The sequence below is a fragment of the Schistocerca serialis genome, chromosome 6, assembly GCF_023864345.2.
Source record: "Schistocerca serialis cubense isolate TAMUIC-IGC-003099 chromosome 6, iqSchSeri2.2, whole genome shotgun sequence".
NCBI lineage: Eukaryota > Metazoa > Arthropoda > Insecta > Orthoptera > Acrididae > Schistocerca > Schistocerca serialis.
The window spans coordinates 436,519,082-436,539,154 of record NC_064643.1 but is presented as its reverse complement, the minus strand read 5'-3'; the positions used below and the strand labels follow the sequence as shown (position 1 = coordinate 436,539,154).

Below are 20,073 nucleotides of genomic sequence, written 5' to 3'. Positions count from 1 at the left end.
TGGACTGCATTCACCACCTCTGGACTTTCCTCATCTGATCACATTCTTGGTAGATGTCACTAACCCCAGATGAAAGAACCCTTGATGGGGGAGGGAGTCTGATGGCCTCACTGTTTAGTCCTTTACACCCAACCAACCATAGGAGAGAAGCCCTTTCAATCCTACTTTGAAAACTTGACAAGGATGGCACATGTCCAAGTAGCTGTTTAAGTGTTCCCCCCCACTAGCTACATGGGTAAGACCTTGGAGCAGATGTTCATCTGCCTTCTTACCTAGATCTTAGAACCAACAGCTCGTTTGTCACTTTCAGTGCAGTTTCAGGAGGTACTGTTCCACCTTAGATAACCTATCACTCCTGGAAGTAGCTGAACAACAGGCTTTTCTGCATAAGCCTCATTTAATAGATGCATTTTTAACATGAAGGAGGGCTACAACACTAATTGGAGGTATGATATCCTCTGACCTCATCATGAATGGGGCTTTCGATTACGTCTTCCTGCTTGTACATCTTCTTGTCTCTCTCCACATTATTTTAAATATTGAATTAGCAATGTCTTCTCTGGTCACTTTGAACAAGAGAATAGTGTAACCGAAGATAGTATTTCAAGCAGCCATACCATTAATAGTATGATGTCGACAGCAAAAAAGGCCCATCAAATGTTCTTTGTTTGTAGACATCATCTCCATTTTTTGTTACTTATTACTCCTCCAGTCTTGCAACAACAGTCGGCCAGTTTTAGCTGACAATTACAAGGTTGCAGGAAAAGGCAGAGAGAGAGAGATATTTTAGTTTTTCAACCAAGAATACATTAAAAACAGTCATATTCTGTTTCTAAACATTCACGTTCTAACTTTCCTGAATTGATAAGGAATACTAGTCTTAATTTTAAAGAAATGATGTGGTTTGTAGGCCTCACATTTGTTTTAAACTTACTTGGGTGCCACACTTTAGGGACCTGCAAGCTCAGTCTGTAAAAGCACTAAATATTTTAAAATGCATTAGCCATACTTCATGGTGAGAATACTGACCCTTTCTACTCCCTTTTCACAGAGTGTTCTTCTGGTCAATGGATAGACGTGAGTGTACGGTGTACGAGTCTGAAAATCATTCTATTTAAAAATGTTGGGTGTGAAACACCATGAAGAAATTAGACTGACTCCTGGGGCCCCATTCCAAACCTATGAGCTGAGGCTGGTGAGAAGCTGCTTAAAATCAAGTGACAACCCTTCGAGGTCAGCAAGCCTATAACACAATATCAATTCCACAGACACCTACATACCATACCATGTTCGCCCACCAATGGAAAGATTCTTTTAATAATGGACAGTGAGCTTCGAGGACCTGTATGATCCACGTGAAAAAATACAACTTTGGTTCCTACAGAGGCTCAGAATTGTTGTAGATTTGAGACATTTTAAGACAAAATGCACTACATATTCAATTTCTATATCTTTTTTTAATAACATTTGAGACAGGCATCATGGTCTCAATGCTGTGTACACTAATGGTTCAAAGTAAGGGGTCCTATGACTTTTTAGTCATATTCCCTGACTGTGTCCTCAGAATTTGCTTTCCTTATGAATATGTCATATGTACTGCAGACATACATGAAATTCTGAAGGCAATGGAGCAGAGGAGGTATTGTTATAGCAAAAAGTTTAGTAACTACTTTAATTTTCTTAATGCTGTACTGACATTGCAAAAAATGTATCCAGCAGCAAATATTACAGAGAATATATAAGATCCTCTTCTTTTTCTTCTTCAACAGGATGGGAAATGTGTATCATTCTGCTGGGTATCAAGGCATGTGGGAATATGGAGAAACAACTAAGTAACCAAGGAGTCCTGCAGGGAACGTGATGAAGGCACAATGTCCAGTTCTTCTGCAGGCTGTCATTTGATTGTTGAGTCAGATAGCCATGCAACTGTGGGAGGAAGAGTGGCTGGCATTGAGGGATGGAAAACTGTGCTCATTGAAGGCATCTATCCAGCAAGACAAAGAAACTGTATGATCCATCTCTGTTCCTCAAAATATGGATTCATATTCTGCTTAGATGCCTGTGGCATGGATATCACTGTCTGTCAGTGCAGATGGATAGCTGGAGTTGTGGAGAACCTCTAGAAAATGGACTGTAGGTAATTGAAAGCTCAGGTGTTAGGATTGTGATACCTTGCAGCGAAATACTGAAGAGGCCACAGTTTTGTGATGAAATGTAGAGCCACAGAAGCATTTTCTGTTGTGATGACATGACAGTAGAAAATTTAAGTGGGGATCTGCTCTCTGTTTTAGCTGACAGTGAGAAAAATCTGGTAAACCTTTTAAAATATTGTTTAGTGTATGGACTCAAACATAAGCTTTTAGGATGGAGAGTATAGTCTGTTGCACGATGGCTTGCACATTCTTTGTATTCCATTGTTGTATTACAGTGATCAGCCAGCCACAGCTATCTGCTGTATCTATTTTCTTTTCACTGAATTTCTCTTTTTCATCACAGGTTTTAAAACTGAGTAAATACATTATTATCTCTCTCCCTCTCCCACCGTGTGTGTGTGTGTGTGTGTGTGTGTGTGTGTGTGATATTGTAGGACATTTATTAATTATGATCATGAAATTATACCAGGTGCCTCTCCTAAGAGTTGTCAGTTGCATTTTGTGTTGTGTTTTGGCAGAGAATTGCAATTTCATGTTGTACATTGTGTAGCTGGAGTCATTCTCGAACAATTACTGTTCATCATGTCTTTCATGCAACATCCAGTATCAACAGAAAGTGGCAGTTTATTTCCCATTACAAACAAAATTATTTTTAGATCGGAATTTTACATGTCCATTTGATAGAGTGACCCCATATTAGACTAGTGCAATATCCATTTTATAAGTATGTATTATCAGGAACAGTAAAACATGAAGAATAAACAGCAATCCAGCAGCATCTCTGTAGCGCTGCATGCTTCGTGGGAGCAGTCAGCCCAGGCCAGCAGGCCAGGGCCGTGCTATCACTGCTTGAGTACTGGTTGCTCTTCATATTTTACTGCCCCTGTTAATATATATCTATAAAATGAGCATCTCACTAATCTAATCTGGGACTGCTCTGCCAAATAGGCATGTAAAATTCCATTTTAAAAATCGTTTTGTTTATAACAGGAGACAAGCCCATACCTCCCGTCAAAACTGGGCGTCATGATAGACGTGATGAGCACTATTTTTTTGCTTGCAAGCTAATATCCCCAAAGATGTTTGGGCTCACATGTAGCACCCAAATATACTAGACACAAATTCATAATACAGTAACATAAATATCGTAAGTGCCAGATCCATTGTGTAATTATTTGTAGTGGTGTTGATGCAGCATGCTTTAAATTTAAAGAAACTTATACATAACATAAATTATCAATTGCAGCATTTTAATTAAATGCCAAATAAAACTATACGTTTATGAAAATTGACTGTCTGTTGAGATGATGCAGAAATATCAGCACTACTGCGCTACTTTCACAGAACCTTTTTGCCATAATGAAGTCTCCAGTGGCGCTCCACAGATTCGGAGCTGGGTGCCCTGCCGAAATTCTGTATGGCTGTGCATTCCATTGCCAACATTTTTCGGGAACAAATCTGTTGAAATTTGAATTGGGTGTAGATACCAGAAAACAAACACTTTCTGAAACCAACCTGAATCTGCAATGAACACTTCCCCCAGTGGAATCAATACAAACAGATCTAAACTACACAAAAATTGATTTACAGCATTTGCAAGATGCTCGTAAATTCTTCAATGATTCTGACACATTATTCGAGTCCCAGTAGACATCATCGGCAAATTAATATTTTATTTTAATTTAAATAACTCCCATTAGACTCAAAACTCCGTGCAGTGAAGCTGCATACACAAAACGTTACTCCATACAACAATAAATTATTTCTACAAATATTCTCAGGTAAGTAGATAAACATAAATCTGTTGTCCTAGGTAAGCGTTATTAATTTTCATTTTTCCAAATTTCTCTGACCCCCATGAACCCAAATTGCCTTCCCCATAACTTATAATTTGGAAATTACAACAAACATAAAACCATCCAAAAACTTATGTATAACACATACAGACATACACACAAATAAATTCCTTATATACCCCCAAAAACCTAATTTATATGCATACAACGCATTGATTCTTGACTTGATACTATTCACCAAATAAATTAGTTTCCAACCTCCATGCACCCAAATGTGTGACTAAACTATCTCTTTATAATTGCATAGACCTTGTGCCCAGAAAAATCCTTATGCGGCGAAACAACAAACAACCTACAATAAATCATGAAATAAAAAATTGCAAATTACCCCTCCAAATAATCTTATAATCTAAACACAGATACACTTGTTTCTTAACCTACTTTCTCCTTCTCTTCTATCTCTAGAGTACACGTATTCTGTTCGATCCACCCCTCAATTTCGTACATGTCCCAAAATAATTCATTAAATGCTTCTTTCGCCCCAATTTCATTTTTTCTCCCTTCTAGACCTGTTGCTATCTTAAACTTCTCTCGAGTCCACAAATGAGCCCGTAATGATCGTAATGTTCTACCACACCATCGCCAATTAGTTACAGTAAAATCACATTCCCCCTTAAGATACCATTCTGTCCAAATATCACTTTCTATATGAGAATAAAACTCACTGTATTCTCCCTTAAAATTATCGACATTAGTAGGTACAACATCATTATCATGAGATAAAGCATTACTTTTTACTTCCACGTCATTACAAACACCTTCACAAATAGCACTTTAAACAGCTGCTGATACATCATACAATTAATGACATAAAACCTCTTTTACATCTGTCTACAAATCACCAATATAAGAACCGTTCATAGTTTTACCATCCTCTGCCATTACATCAGGTAAATTGTACCTACGGCGTCATGCAATTTTAGAATCAACAGTACCATTAAATATTGCTACATTTTAATTTAAACCTGAGCATAATACCTTTTCCTCTCCTACACGCTCCTGTGCCACATTAATTTCAGATCACACATCAAATTCAGATCCACATTCATTCTCAAACAAACATTCAAGATCCACAGATCCATCCAGACTTCTGGGTTCACCTCCATTAGTAGAAAGATACACACAGATTCCTTCCTTTGAAGTATCAATACCAGCAGCTTCAACTATTGTAACTTTAGCACATAAAACATCATTACTACCTTCCTTCAAAATTAATTCACCAATATCCGCCAATACACACACAAATTCATCAACGGCTGATGAGACTTGTGCTATGCTGCCCCTGTTAACCTCCTTAACAACTTTTGTCTTCACAATATCACCTGAAACATCATCACCTTCATCACTATAATCATTACCGCTGGTTAGTATCTCTTTAGAATTTTCTATACCATCTAACTCCACCAAATTCAGCTCCACCTCAGCCTCCTTTTGGCAAATAGAATCTTTCATTGTATTAACATTCACACACTCCTTCATCTCACATTCATAAAGCAAATCATTTAGCCCAAATCGTCATTATCGCCTTTATTATTATCTTAGGATTATGCCTTCTATGTTCGATCTGATTTGAAAATGTACCTATTTGATGCACATCTCTTACTAATTTCATTTCAAAATTCTGACGCCTTTCTGCCAATTTGTTAACACCTATCACATTTCTGTTTAATCGCTTCCTATTCATCGCCGGTTTATATTGCCATCTTCGGACCCGAGATGCAGCGAAACCTAGTTTCCCGATCTCCCTTTACGCTGGTTCATTTCACCAGGTGCCGATCCCTCAAATCCAAGTTCTTGGTGTCGGTCCCTGTCACGAAAGTACCCGTTCCCATTACCCCTTTGAAATTTATCATTGGGTGTGTTCTTGTTGCTGTTTCCCACATCAAAACTGCTGTTGGCGTTCCGTTGATAACTTCCTTGGATATCTTTCATAGTAATTGTTCAGGCTGTAGTTATGATTTCCACTCTGAAAACTATTTGTCTGCTTGCTTTGCAGTTTAAATTTCAATGCCCTGTCTAATTTTTCTACAAAGTTCCAAAGTTCGTCTGTTGAATTGCTAGGACTGTGCACTCGATCCCACTGCAAATTTTCCAGTAACCGTCTTTACAACATCGTAATTTCAGTGAGCATTCCCAATTGACATTTCACATACATTAATCCTGCAAGTTCACATTTACAAAATTCTCCCATCGACCCATTCCTGTATTAAGATGTTGGCCCGTTTAGAAACTCATTTTGTCATTTTGGAGTCCTGCTTACGTCTCTTCACTCCAGAACTTGTTCAGGAAACTGCTTTCAAATATTTCGTAGGTAGTGAATGTATCACTGTGTATATTTGCCCATGATTGCAGCTCACCTTCCAAATGTCTTTTCATGAATTTTACCTTCACCTCGTCGGACATTCCCCTTATGAAACCCTCCCTGCATGCTGCTAGAAAATTTACTCGGTAATACTTCCCGTCGTCTCCAAATCATTTTGACCGATCCTGAGTTCATCCACGGAACACTGATCACTGTAGAGGTTTGATGTGCAGCTAAAGAATTCGGTTCACTTTTCATTTCATTGATTTGCTTTTTAACTTCACTATTTTCAATTTTAATCCTTTATTTTGTCTACTTCTTTCTCCCCTTTATCTATTCAAATGGGTAAGTTGCTAACAGCCTCTGTTGCCTCAACTATTACAGCATCTTGCCTACTCATACAATTTCTTATATTGCCACCCAGATCTGCCTGCAACTTCTCCACCTTATCACTGAAATTTTTCTCCGCTTGATCTACCTTAGAGTCAAGTATCCCAACTTCATCAGAAATTTTGCCCATTTCTTCCCGAATGATTTTTAAATTAGACACTTGTGACCCTTTGGTTAAATTGTCTGGCTGATGGCAAGTTTGTGAAATACAAAGTTAACATAACATATAATAACAGTGATAATAATATCAGGAACTAAATTAATGACCCATAAGTGATGTAGCCCACACAGTTGCAATTTTGGTTAGAATAATGTTTATTCAGAAAGCAAACTAATACCAAAGGTGGTCATATTTAGAATTACTTTTACACTCGAGCGCATATCCATTTGACACATTTCTATCATTCACAATCTCATCGCGAAATACAAGTTATCTATGCAAAAAGTGAGAGATCACAGCAGGCACGCGGCTGCTCACCGCTCCGAGGCTAAGTCCCGCAATACCACACAGTGCAAAATTTTCCAAGTCGTTTCACTTCGTAGCTGCTTAAGAACTGACCGTCTGCTTTCGCATCTGCATCCGAACTGTACGCTTTGGTGTCTCCTGTCGAACTGTCCGCTTTCGCGTCTGCACCAGCATTCTCCTCTGTCCGTCCCCAGTGTCGAACATACTCACTCAACTGTCTAGTGCAGTTCCTTTTCCTGAAGCCATCCATCTGATTGGCTACAGCTCATTGTACATTATGTTACATTTTAACATACTTAAATAATCAAAGCTTGACCACTTTCAAGTTATAAATAAAGCAACAATAATATCCATTACATAATAAACGTTAAATTCTTTTATATAAAACCAATACAATTTCCTTCTTAACTTTGAATGTCATGGCCAGTAAGTCTTGCACCAATTTGCTTTCTGATAAATAAATAAATAACAAAAGTAAGTATTGTGCACTTAACTTTACAACAAGTATTCTATTACCTAATGATTCAATAAGTTGTCAAGATGTCATTGTTCAGTGTGTTTGGTTTGGTGGAAATGATGATTTGATGCTTAACTGAAAATACTGATAATTTAAATTTATTATATCTTTTAAACAAGTGAAGTTACAGAGTTGATATTTAACAACATTTGTCATTTTAATGATGCGCTTCTATATGAAATGCCGATCATACATATTTTAGCATTCAGGTCTTTCTTACAAAACTTGTTAATTTCACTTTAACAGTAAATCCCAAACTTTCATGGATATGATCAATATTCAAGTTTTATTGGGATCACCATGAAAATTTATGGAGCATGGCAGATTAAAATTACTGTGGCTTGATTCCCTGCGTTATAAATGTTTCCCTTTATGACCAGCCTTAGGTCTGCCATATTTAACACTGCTACGTCTCCTCGGCCACAAACAGATTCTACTGGGTTTCCCTTCGACATAGGTTCTCGTCTGTCTTACTCACACACTACAGTGCTTAGGCCTCAATACACAGTAGACACCTGTGAATTTCCCCATATCATGGTAAATCTGCACCCTTAGCAGCACATTGTTCTCGATGACAGGGTTTGTTTCACAGTTCCTGTAGGCTGGCTCTTTTGGGCCATATATTTAAACAAGAGTGCCATGCTTGTTACCTCACAGGTTGACTGCAGCTACACAATGCGAAAATGAAACTGCAGAAATCTATGCAAAAATCGCAAATATATTTATAAAAAAGTCCACTGCTTGAGTTGTGTGTGTGTGTTCCACCCCCCCCCCCCCCCCCCCCCCCCCACCACCACGATAGGCTTATTTTGGCTATGGCCAGAAATAATACATGAAATTGTACCATTTTTTGTAGTTACATATTATGGCTATATGGTATGTGTATCTATTGGCTCTTCTGTCTTGTTACTCTTGACTTCCATATCACATCGATGGGGTACTGTCGCTTATTAAATTGCTGTCTATGATTTTGTGACAGCTTGTTGGTCCTTATTAACATCAGGGCACATTGGCCAAAGTATTTTAGTTCATGTGTTAATGAAATTCTAACAATATATTTGACAGTTGCACCAGAAGTGCTATATGGTTACGAAGTTGCTTTATATTTTATGTCAAGTTAATTGATTAATCCTTTAATTTTTGCTGCTACATTTATCTTTGACTGTTTAGTGTTTTTGTGATTCCTATGTTTCTCTTTTTTCATAATTTAGGATTTCAGTAATATTTTCAATATAGTTTTTATGTTTAAAATCTGTGCATTTGTTTAGTATGTTCTGTAGTTGCTGAACTATGTGTGCATATGTATTTCCATTTCTTCAAGAAGCCCATTTCCATCCCTAAGGGCATTACAATATGTAGAATTTGAGAATATGGGCAACAGAAAATGCACATCGTCCAGTACCACTTCATTCTGCAAAGGTGACTGTGTGGTGCGAGTTGACGGCATCATTTATTGTAAGGCCGTATTTTTCCGACGAGATGAATCCTGTGAGTTCTGTTACCTGTACAGTCACTGGTAAATGCTATGAGAGGCTATTGCACACCAACATCATTACAACCTTTAAACAGCATGGACGTGTGGGTAGGACCATTTTTTTGCCAGATGGCACTCCTTCACACATTGCACAGTCAGTGAAGCAGCTGCTGCAGAGCCATTTCAGAAATATTAGAATTATCAGCTGTCATTTTCCTACAGCCTGGCCCCTGCTAATCATCTGATCTTAATCGATGTGAATTTTGGCTGTGGGGTTTCCTGAATGATGTGTGTATGAACATAGCAGAATTGAAGAAGTCACACATTGTGCAACACATTCTAATGTGATTCCCGCGACAGACTGATCTGTTGTAGAACATGCCGTTTCTCAATTTCAACTCGTGGTAGAAAACAATGAACAGCATATTTAACATGTTTTACTCCAGATGTGCGTCAATTAGAAACTAATATCATTTTGCATGCGGTTTTTGGCACCAGTACAATTAAAAACCAATGTTTCCCATCCGAAGTGGTACAACCTTGCTGTGGTGCGACAACTGTTGACTGCTGAATTTGTGTGGTCATGAACATTGAACAAAATGGATGGTGTAATTTGCAACTCAAACCTTAGCTGTTGTGTTTCGATTCATCTGTCATTTGTAGCCAACCCCATTTGTAACTCTCTCTCTCTCTCTCTCTCTCTCTCTCTCTCTCTCTCTCTCTCTCTCTCTCTCTCTCTCTCTCTCCCCCCCCCCCCCCTCCCTCACCCCACCCCCCCGTCTCACACTCGCCCTCCCCGTCTCACACTCGCCCTCCCCGTCTCACACTCGCCCTCCCCGTCTCACACTCGCCCTCTCACACTCGCCCTCCCCCTCTCACACTAGCCCTCCCCCTCTCACACTAGCCCTCCCCCTCTCACACTAGCCCTCCCCCTCTCACACTCGCCCTCCCCCTCTCACACTGGCCCTCCCCCTCTCCCTCTCACACTCGCCCTCCCCCTCTCACACTGGCCCTCCCCCTCTCCCTCTCACACTGGCCCTCCACCTCTCCCTCTCACACTGGCCCTCCCCCTCCCCCTCTCGCCCTCCCCCTCTCGCCCTCGCCCTCCCCCTCTCGCCCTCGCCCTCCCCCTCTCGCCCTCGCCCTCCCCCTCTCGCCCTCGCCCTCCCCCTCTCGCCCTCCCCCTCTCGCCCCCCACCCCGTACCATTACCCACTCTCGCCCTCCCCCTCTCGCCCCCCACCCCGTACCATTACCCACTCTCGCCCTCCCCCTCTCGCCCCCCACCCCGTACCATTACCCACTCTCCTCCTCAACCCCCCCAAATTTCCCCCCACTGCACCCTATGCCCCTTCCCCCTCTGCCCCTCTAACCCTCTTCCCCTTCTCCCTCTGTCCCTCTTCCAACTCCCCCCTTGACATTTCACTCAGCAAAATTACCATACTGTACAAATTAGATGTCATACTGAGCAGTGGTTCATTGCGAAGGATTTTTAAACTTGAATTTTAGTTATGTACACTTCTTATGTGTACTGTACATATATTACATATTAGAGATGTTATGTCAGCTAATGTGAGAGTCAGTACTGACACAAACAAAGGAAGGAGAGAAGTTGCAGTGGCCAGTGGAAGTAATCCAAAATGTTCTGTACATTAAACTTTATGTTTAATAAAACATTTTATTTCTGCATAGAAAATAAACATAACTTCTCTTGATTCCTATGTCTTCTACATACAAGTAATTTGATAGTCTATTACTGCCTACAGGACACAGGATAAGTATCATCTTCCTAATACTCAATACTGATGCTCATTTAAGTCTGTGACTGGACGGGGCTGACTAGTGGTGGGCAGCTGGCTAAATCCGCATTGATAGGGGCAATGAACTCTGTCTTCCTGGAGGTGTAGCGCTGTCTGCTCTTTGTATTGGCATGAGGGCACTGCCTTCTTAATGCTATTTTGTGGTGATGTGCTTGTCGGTGTGAAGTAGATGCTTTATGACTGCACATTCCTCCTCCCAAAATGCCACACCATTGTTGTGTAGGAAGCTATCTTAGAACAACAGGGGGAAGGTAGGAAGCTAGATTGTGTGTGGAGCCGATAGCCACAACTGAGACTGGCACTGAGCCTCTGGCAACACCCCAACATTTGTCTTGCACTCAAAGGCGAACTTCGGTCTGAAAATCTGCGAAATGGTGCCCACCCTCTTCCGGATCTGCTCCAATGAAAACCGGAGAGGGCAGTAGTAGCAACAGCACTGGGTTCTCGGTGGGCGCTGAGCCTAGCTCTGGGAAGTTCAGGTGCTACTGTTATGGAGGTGATGGATCCAGCTCCATTGGTTCCACAGGTGGTGCCTAGGAGGCATCAGGGGACGGCTGCTCCGGCCACCAGATCCCAGTAGAATGCGAATCTGGGGACAAAATCTGCGGAAGAATCTCTCAAGCAATAAGCTCGAATCTGGTTCTGATGGCAGTGCAGCAACCCAGCAGGACCTTGAATTAAATACATGCAAGCTCCCAAATTTTGAAGAATCGTTCCTCTCACTCAGCTCCTGGTGCCGCTAAAAACTCTGAAAAGAATTGAGTCATTAGGAGCGAATAATACTTGTGGAGTGTGGGAGGCGCCGTACACTGCGTTGGGTGCAACAACTGGAGCAGCGTACAGTGGCAACAGTCGTGTAAAATCTCTGCTGGCAGTGGACCATTCCAGGGCTGGGAGCGGTATGTTGTGAGGAGGAGCAGCAGGTTAGCTTCCATGTGGGAGGCATGTAGTTTGTTCATCTGTTGCTTGAACATATGCACAAATTGTTCGCCTTCTCCATTTGACTGAGGATGAAAGTGACTTCTTGTAAGGTGTCTGATACCATTGGTTGTACAAAGCCGTTCGAAGTCCTGAGCTGTAAACTATGGTCCATTGTCTGTAGCTTAGCGCAGCATTGTGACATCAACCGTTCATTGTGGTCATTGATTCCCAGCCAAGTACAGTGCCATTGTGCTAACTGTTTTATGCATACAATTCCCCATTGTCCTTGGCAGAGCAATTGTAACACATCTTTTTGCAACACTTTAGGAATAAGTACACATGATTGTCCAGAATCATTTTGCAAGAAAACGCTTTGGTAAGATTACGAAGGGAGAAGCCCATTAACTAGCTGTGATAGGAGCAATAACACCATTGTCTTGCCATTCTGTAATTTGACTTGCAACTTTATCTGTTAAGTGCATAATGGATGGTATACTCCAGAAAGAACCACGTTGTGCATTGTGCTTCATTGTAAGCACGTTGTGCATTGTGCTTCATTGTAACGTATGCCACAAAATTGTTTGCTCTGCCAAGTCCTTCAGAAAATAAAATCAGGATACTCTGCAATCAGTTGAGTAATACTTGTCTTTTGGGTTGAAAGTAGAAACAGAAAATACATTGTCCTGAATACAAAGACCAAACAAATCTAATGAATCTAACCCAAAAAAATCAGTCTCTCAAATGCAAAATAGTAAATTTTACTGTTCTGGTGAGAGATTGGAATGTAGCAGGCAAACTACATGTACCAAGCACTGGAATATCATGACAGTTGTATGCGGTAAGTTGTGTGCAAGATTTTATCAACTGTGGTGAGCCCAACAGTTCATAAATGGCACAATTAAGCAATGTAATGGAAATACCAGTGTCTTAACTGAAGTCACTCACAGGGTCCAGCAGTGACTAAATTCACAAACAGTTTGTTTGACTGTGATTGCAGAGCACTATCTGAATTTGGTCATTACTCGTACAGTAGCTGGGTTAGAAAAAACTGCATTCACTGAGTGAGAAGGTGCTCCACACTTACAAGAGCGAACGTGGGTAGAGTTCTTTCTCTGTTGCAAGCATACAGAGTGTACATGACCTTTCCACATGCAAAGCATGTCGCATTCCGTGATGGGCAGTTTTGTTTTTTATGTGTGGAAAAGCAGCGGAGACATGATTTCACAGCACACACACATGTTGACACTTGTTTACTCTCTCCACGGTGTGGTGGCATGTTCACGTGCAGCGGTTGATCACCAGACCAGTGTTTGTCACTTAGCATTATGCTGCAGATGGCAGCTACCTCAAATTTTTCCATGGCACTATCACACGAGTCCTGGTATTCAATAATTTATAACCTTTGTTTCAAAGTAGGATCAGAATGTTTGAGAATTTGTTTATGACTCCTACTGTCTGGCACATTGTATGTAATGGCATCATGAATCATTGCGTCACTGTAGGACTGTCCACAGCTTCATTGAAAATGACACTGTTGTGTCAAACTCTGAAGTTCAGTGACCCAATGACCGTATGTCTGTTCTGGCTCTTCCGCAGTTGAAAGAACTTGCAATGAGCTGCAACAACCTGTACCTGATCCTCTTAATACTTAGCGAGAGCAGAAACTAAATCGTCAAAAACTAATAGTTCCGGCCTACTATTCGGGAATAACTTTGAATGAGATGGTAATCTCCTGTGCCATCGATTGACAAGAAATGAGAGAGTTTCACAGTATGTTGCACTTGACGTGTAACACAATGAGTGTTGAAATGAGTTGAGCTTAGTACTCATTCCAGTCCTCTTGTTGCTCATTGGATGCTCGGAACAGTGGAACGTACAGGGCTGGTGTCATGGATGTGGCTGGCTGTTGTGGCAGAGTTGATACAGCAGTAGCTTGTGCATGAATGAGCTGCTGGACTGCTGTCATCAACTGTGACTTTTTTTTTTTTTAAAGCAAAATAAACTTCATTAGATAAAAGCCATCAGCAACTGGAGGCATAGGCACAGTTGGTGTAGGGGGCGGGTTAGAGGTCATTTTAATGAGAAAGGAGCATGTAACAGTTATATAAACAATCATACACAGTTAGTAGCAGTGTGCCTCTGATAGAAAAGAAATGTCGGTGAAACGCCGTGACAGAGTGGTGAAGAGTGAAGGCAGCGTTGGTTCTGGAATCATCTTCGCCAGGTGTTGTGTTGGCTACTGTGAGAGGTAGCAATGACACAAACAAGACAGGAGAGAAATTGTGATGGTTGGTGGCAGGAATCCAAAATGATCTGTACATTAAACTTTAAGATTAATATAACACTTTATTTCTACAGAGAAAATAAACTTAACTTCTCTTTATTCTTGTGCCTCCTACATACAAGTACTTTGACATTCTGTTACTACTTGCAAAACACAGGCTGTGTATCGCCTTCCTTATACTCAGTACTGATGCTGTCGAACTGGGCCGACCATCAATGATGATGATGAGGATGATGAGGATGATGATGATGATGATGATGATGATTGGATTATGGGGTACTCAACTGCACAGTTCTTTCCAACTTTTTATGCAGTCCAGTCTATTCACTAGTACGGATGATGATGATGATGATGATGATGATGATGATGATGATGATGATGATTAGTAGTAGTAGTAGTAGTAGTAGTAGTAGTAGTAGTAGTAGTCCCTGGGCAGGGAAAAACCCCAACCCGCTGAACTCTGTCTTCCTGGAGGAGGATCAGCGCTGCCAACTCTTTCCATTGTCATGTGGGCCAGCGCCTTCTTGATGCCGTTTCACGGTGCTGCACTGGTCGGTGTGCAGGCAATGCTTTAGGACTGCACAAGAACTAAATTTTATTACAGTCAATATCACAAGACACACATACTAGAAATGTAAATTTATTACAATCATGGTTTCCTCTTGTGTTTCCTGCAGAAGATATCCAACACTTCTTCAGTGTTGTTTGTTGATTCAATATCTGGATTTATATGCGTCCTTACAGATGATATCCAACACTTCCTCAACATTCATTGTTGATGCAATATGTTGATGGATATGCATCAGTGCCAGTTGATATAAACAATCTTCTGTCATCCTGTTGTGAAATATGACTTCAGATGTTGCAGGGCGGAGAAAGGGCTTTCCATAGTGCTGGTAGTTAAAGAAAACGTCCGCAACAACTGGCACAGGACTTTTGGTAGCACCGTTGTTCTTATGTAGGCCCCTGCTCGAGACTTTGGCTTATTTTTGTCTATTTTTTGCCAAAATTGTAGTTCTCCAGTCAGAACTACCAAACAAGGGAGATTGTCTTTGTACGCTACAGCACTTTACAAACCATGCCCCTTATCTTTATCACTAAAGTTCTACAACAGAGGACCGAGCGGGGTGGTGCAGGGGTTAGCACACTGGACTCGCATTCGGGAGGACGACGGTTCAATCCCGTCTCCGGCCATCCTGATTTAGGTTTTCTGTGATTTCCCTGCATCCTTTCAGGCAAATGCCGGGATGGTTCCTTTGAAAGGGCACGGCCGATTTCCTTCCCCGTCCTTCCCCAACCCGAGCTTGCGCTCTGTCTCTAATGACCTCGTTGTCGACGGGTCGTTAAACACTTATCTCCTCCTCCTCCTCCTCCTCCTCCTCCTCCTCCTCCTCCTCTTCCTCTACAACAGAGGTTTTTGTAGATGTCTGATTTTTTGTAGCGGAACTGTAGGAAATCTTAATGACATTTCATTTTACAGATGATTGAGAAAAGGTATGAACACTAACAGGCAGTAATACTCCTCTACAGGCTGGGTCTGCGGGTCTGTTCAAAGCATAGCTGCACATTGCTACGTAAACAGAATGTCACCTGTAAGCATTTCTGAAAGGTCTCCATTGATTAGTAATAATGTCTATTTATCTATATATTCAACTAGCTTTTACCCACTGCATCGTTCTCATATCTGTAGAAGTGTTACGATGAGTGAGTATCGAAGAAGCACAGCTTGAGAAGTGTGCCCACCCTGCGCTCCCCATCACATGACCCCTGCGCTCCCCATCACATGACCCCTGCGCTCCCCATCAAATGACCCCTGTGCTCCCCATCACATGAAGTCATGTGTTACAAGTTTAATGTCTTTCTGTGTCTCTCCAGAAATGCAGTTTCAATGCAATTTAAAAACAAAAGAACTAGGTTAATCATAATTGTTGCAACATATATTTGATGAAAGTTTGTTCAGCCATTTAAAGGTTATCTGCTATACAGGGTGTTACAAAAAGGTACGGCCAAACTTTCAGGAAACATTCCTCACACACAAAGAAAGAAAATATGTTATGTGGACATGTGTCCAGAAACGCTTACTTTCCATGTTAGAGCTCATTTTATTACTTCTCTTCAAATCACATTAATCATGGAATGGAAACACACAGCAACAGAACGTACCAGTGTGACTTCAAACACTTTGTTACAGGAAATGTTCAAAATGTCCTCCGTTAGCGAGGATACATGCATCCATCCTCCGTCGCATGGAATCCCTATGCACTGATGCAGCCCTGGAGAATGGCATATTGTATCACAGCCGTCCACAATACGAGCACGAAGAGTCTCTACATTTGGTACCGGGATTGCGTAGACAAGAGCTTTCAAATGCCCTCGTAAATGAAAGTCAAGAGGGTTGAGGTCAGGAGAGCGTGGAGGCCATGGAATTGGTCCACCTCTACCAATCCATCGGTCACCGAATCTGCTGTTGAGAAGCGTACGAACACTTCGACTGAAATGTGCAGGAGCTCCATCGTGCATGAACCACATGTTGTGTCGTACTTGTAAAGGCACATGTTCTAGCAGCACAGGTAGAGTATCCTGTATGAAATCATGATAACGTGCTCCATTGAGCGTAGGTGGAAGAACATGGGGCCCAATCAAGACAACACCAACAATGCCTGCCCAAACGTTCACAGAAAATCTGTGTTGATGACGTGATGTGATTGCACAATTGCGTGCAGATTCTCGTCAGCCCACACATGTTGATTTTGAAAATTTACAATTTGATCACGTTGGAATGAAGCCTCATCCGTAAAAAGAACATTTACACTGAAATGAGGATTGACACATTGTTGGATAAACCATTCGCAGAAGTGTACACGTGGAGGCCAATCAGCTGCTGATAGTGCCTGCACACACTGTACATGGTACGGAAACAACTGGTTCTCCCGTAGCACTCTCCATACAGTGACGTGGTCAGCTTTACCTTGTACAGCAGCAACTTCTCTGATGCTGACATTAGGGTTATCATCAACTGCACGAAGAATTGCCTCGTCCATTGCAGGTGTCCTCGTCGTTTTAGGTCTTCCCCAGTCGCAAGTCATAGGCTGGAATGTTCCGTGCTCCCTAAGACGCCGATCAATTGCTTCGGGACACCTTCGTTCTAGAAATCTGTCTCGATACAAACGTACCGCGCCACGGATATTGCCCCGTGCTAATCCATACGTCAAATGGGCATCTGCCAACTCCGCATTTGTAAACATTGCACCGACTGCAAAACCACGTTCGTGATGAACACTAACCTGTTTATGCTATGTACTGATGTGCTTGATGCTAGTACTGTAGAGCAATGAGTCGCATGTCAACACAAGCACCGAAGTCAACATTATCTTCCTTCAATTGGGCCAACTGGCGGTGAATTGAGGAAGTACAGTACATACTGACGAAACTAAAATGAGCTCTAACATGGAAATCAAGCGTTTCCGGGCACATGTCCACATAACATCTTTTCTTTATTTGTGTGTGAGGAATGTTTCCTGAAAGTTTGGCCGTACCTTTTTGTAACACCCTGTATAAAGTAGAGGGTTTTCTGGCACAAATATGCTGACTAATCAGTGTGTGGTATGTAATTTGGTGTCAAATTGAAACTTAGATTTAAAAAATATCTACAAAAAGTGCATGATAACATTTATTTATCTTCTCCGACTATAAAAATATTGTCTTTTGTGTTCCATGTGACAGGTGCAATCAAAAGACATAAATGGTGATTATGGGTAAAATGTAAAAGATAGGCATATGCTCTCGTGGACTTTTGTGTAGATCTTTTTGAGACCTACAATTTAGTACTTTCCAGTTTGATGTAGCTCTTATTGCCTGCACAAAGTATAGCAAAAGAGTGCTAACAAACTTTTTTTCCGTTTATTATTATTATTTCTATTTTTCTCAGATCTTAGGTCTGGTTAAAAATGGAAAGTGATGCGGACCTTCATCAAGCGTGACTTCCTTTTAACTGTATGGTATATGTTACATTGTATTTAGGAACTTTCGGGTTATTGAACACGTATCAATAATTACGGATTTCTGTAGTTGTATATATACGTTTGGATGTAGCTGTACTGCATTGATGTACTGGTGGATATTGTGTGGTATGACTCCTGTAGTTGATAGTATAATTGGTATAACGTCAACTTTATCCTGATGCCACATGTCCTTGACTTCCTCAGCCAGTTGGATGTATTTTTCAATTTTTTCTCCTGTTTTCTTCTGTATTTTTGTTGTATTGGGTATGGATATTTCGATTAGTTGTGTTAATTTCTTCTTTTTATTGGTGAGTATGATGTCAGGTTTGTTATGTGGTGTTGTTTTATCTGTTATAATGGTTCTGTTCCAGTATAATTTGTATTCATCATTCTCCAGTACATTTTGTGGTGCATACTTGTATGTGAGAACGTGTTGTTTTATTAGTTTATGTTTTATGGCAAGTTGTTGAGGTATTATTTTTGCTACATTGTCATGTCTTCTGGGGTATTCTGTATTTGCTAATATTGTACATCTACTTGTGATGTGATCTACTGTTTCTATTTGTTGTTTGCAAAGTCTACATTTATCTGTTGTGGTATTGGGATCTTTAATAATATGCTTGCTGTAATATCTGGTGTTTATTGTTTGATCCTGTATTGCAATCATGAATCCTTCCGTCTCACTGTATATATTGCCTTTTCTTAGCCGTGTGTTGGATGCGTCTTGATCGATGTGTGGCTGTGTTAGATGATATGGGTGCTTGCCATGTAGTGTTTTCTTTTTCCAATTTACTTTCTTCGTATCTGTTGATGTTATGTGATCTAAAGGGTTGTAGAAGTGGTTATGAAATTGCAGTGGTGTAGCCGATGTATTTACATGAGTGATTGCTTTGTGTATTTTGCTAGTTTCTGCTCGTTCTAGAAAGAATTTTCTTAAATTGTCTACCTGTCCATAATGTAGGTTTTTTATGTCGATGAATCCCCTTCCTCCTTCCTTTCTGCTTAATGTGAATCTTTCTGTTGCTGAATGTGTGTGATATATTCTATATTTGTGGCATTGTGAGCGTGTAAGTGTATTGAGTGCTTCTAGGTCTGTGTTACTCCATTTCACTACTCCAAATGAGTAGGTCAATATTGGTATAGCATAAGTATTTATAGCTTTTGTGTTGTTTCTTGCTGTCAATTCTGTTTTCAGTATTTTTGTTAGTCTTTGTCTATATTTTTCTTTTAGTTCTTCTTTAATATTTGTATTATCTATTCCTATTTTTTTGTCTGTATCCTAGATATTTATAGGCATCTGTTTTTTCCATCGCTTCTATGGAGTCACTGTGGTTATTCAATATGTAATCTTCTTGTTTAGTGTATTTTCCCTTGACTATGCTATTTTTCTTACATTTGTCTGTTCCAAAAGCCATATTTATATCATTGCTGAATACTTCTGTTATCTTTAGTAATTGGTTGAGTTGTTGATTGGTTGCTGCCAGTAGTTTTAGATCATCCATGTATAGCAAATGTGTGATTTTGTGTGGGTATGTTCCAGTAATATTATATCCATAATTTGTATTATTTAGCATGTTGGATAGTGGGTTCAGAGCAAGACAGAACCAGAAAGGACTTAATGAGTCTCCTTGGTATATTCCACGCTTAATCTGTGATGTGATATTATCTGAATTTGTTTGGATATTAAGTGTGGTTTTCCAGTTTTTCATTACTATGTTTAGGAACTGTATCAATTTAGGATCTACTTTGTATATTTCCAATATCTGTAGTAACCATGAGTGGGGTACACTATCAAAAGCTTTTTGGTAATCAATGTATGCGTAGTGTAGCGACCTTTGTTTAGTTTTAGCTTGATATGTCACCTCTGCATCTATTATCAGTTGCTCTTTA

General features: G+C 40.6%; 1 protein-coding gene and 1 non-coding gene across 5 annotated transcripts in view; both read left to right on the top strand.

Annotated features, from left to right (window-relative positions):
- LOC126484042 (ribitol-5-phosphate transferase FKTN-like) overlaps nt 1-20,073 on the top strand; it is a 93,806-nt gene that overhangs the window by 58,234 nt on the left and 15,499 nt on the right. The gene's annotated exons all lie outside the window — the stretch shown is intronic.
- Trnaa-cgc (transfer RNA alanine (anticodon CGC)) lies at nt 15,304-15,376 on the top strand. The gene has a single exon. It is a non-coding gene; the product is annotated as a tRNA-Ala (tRNA).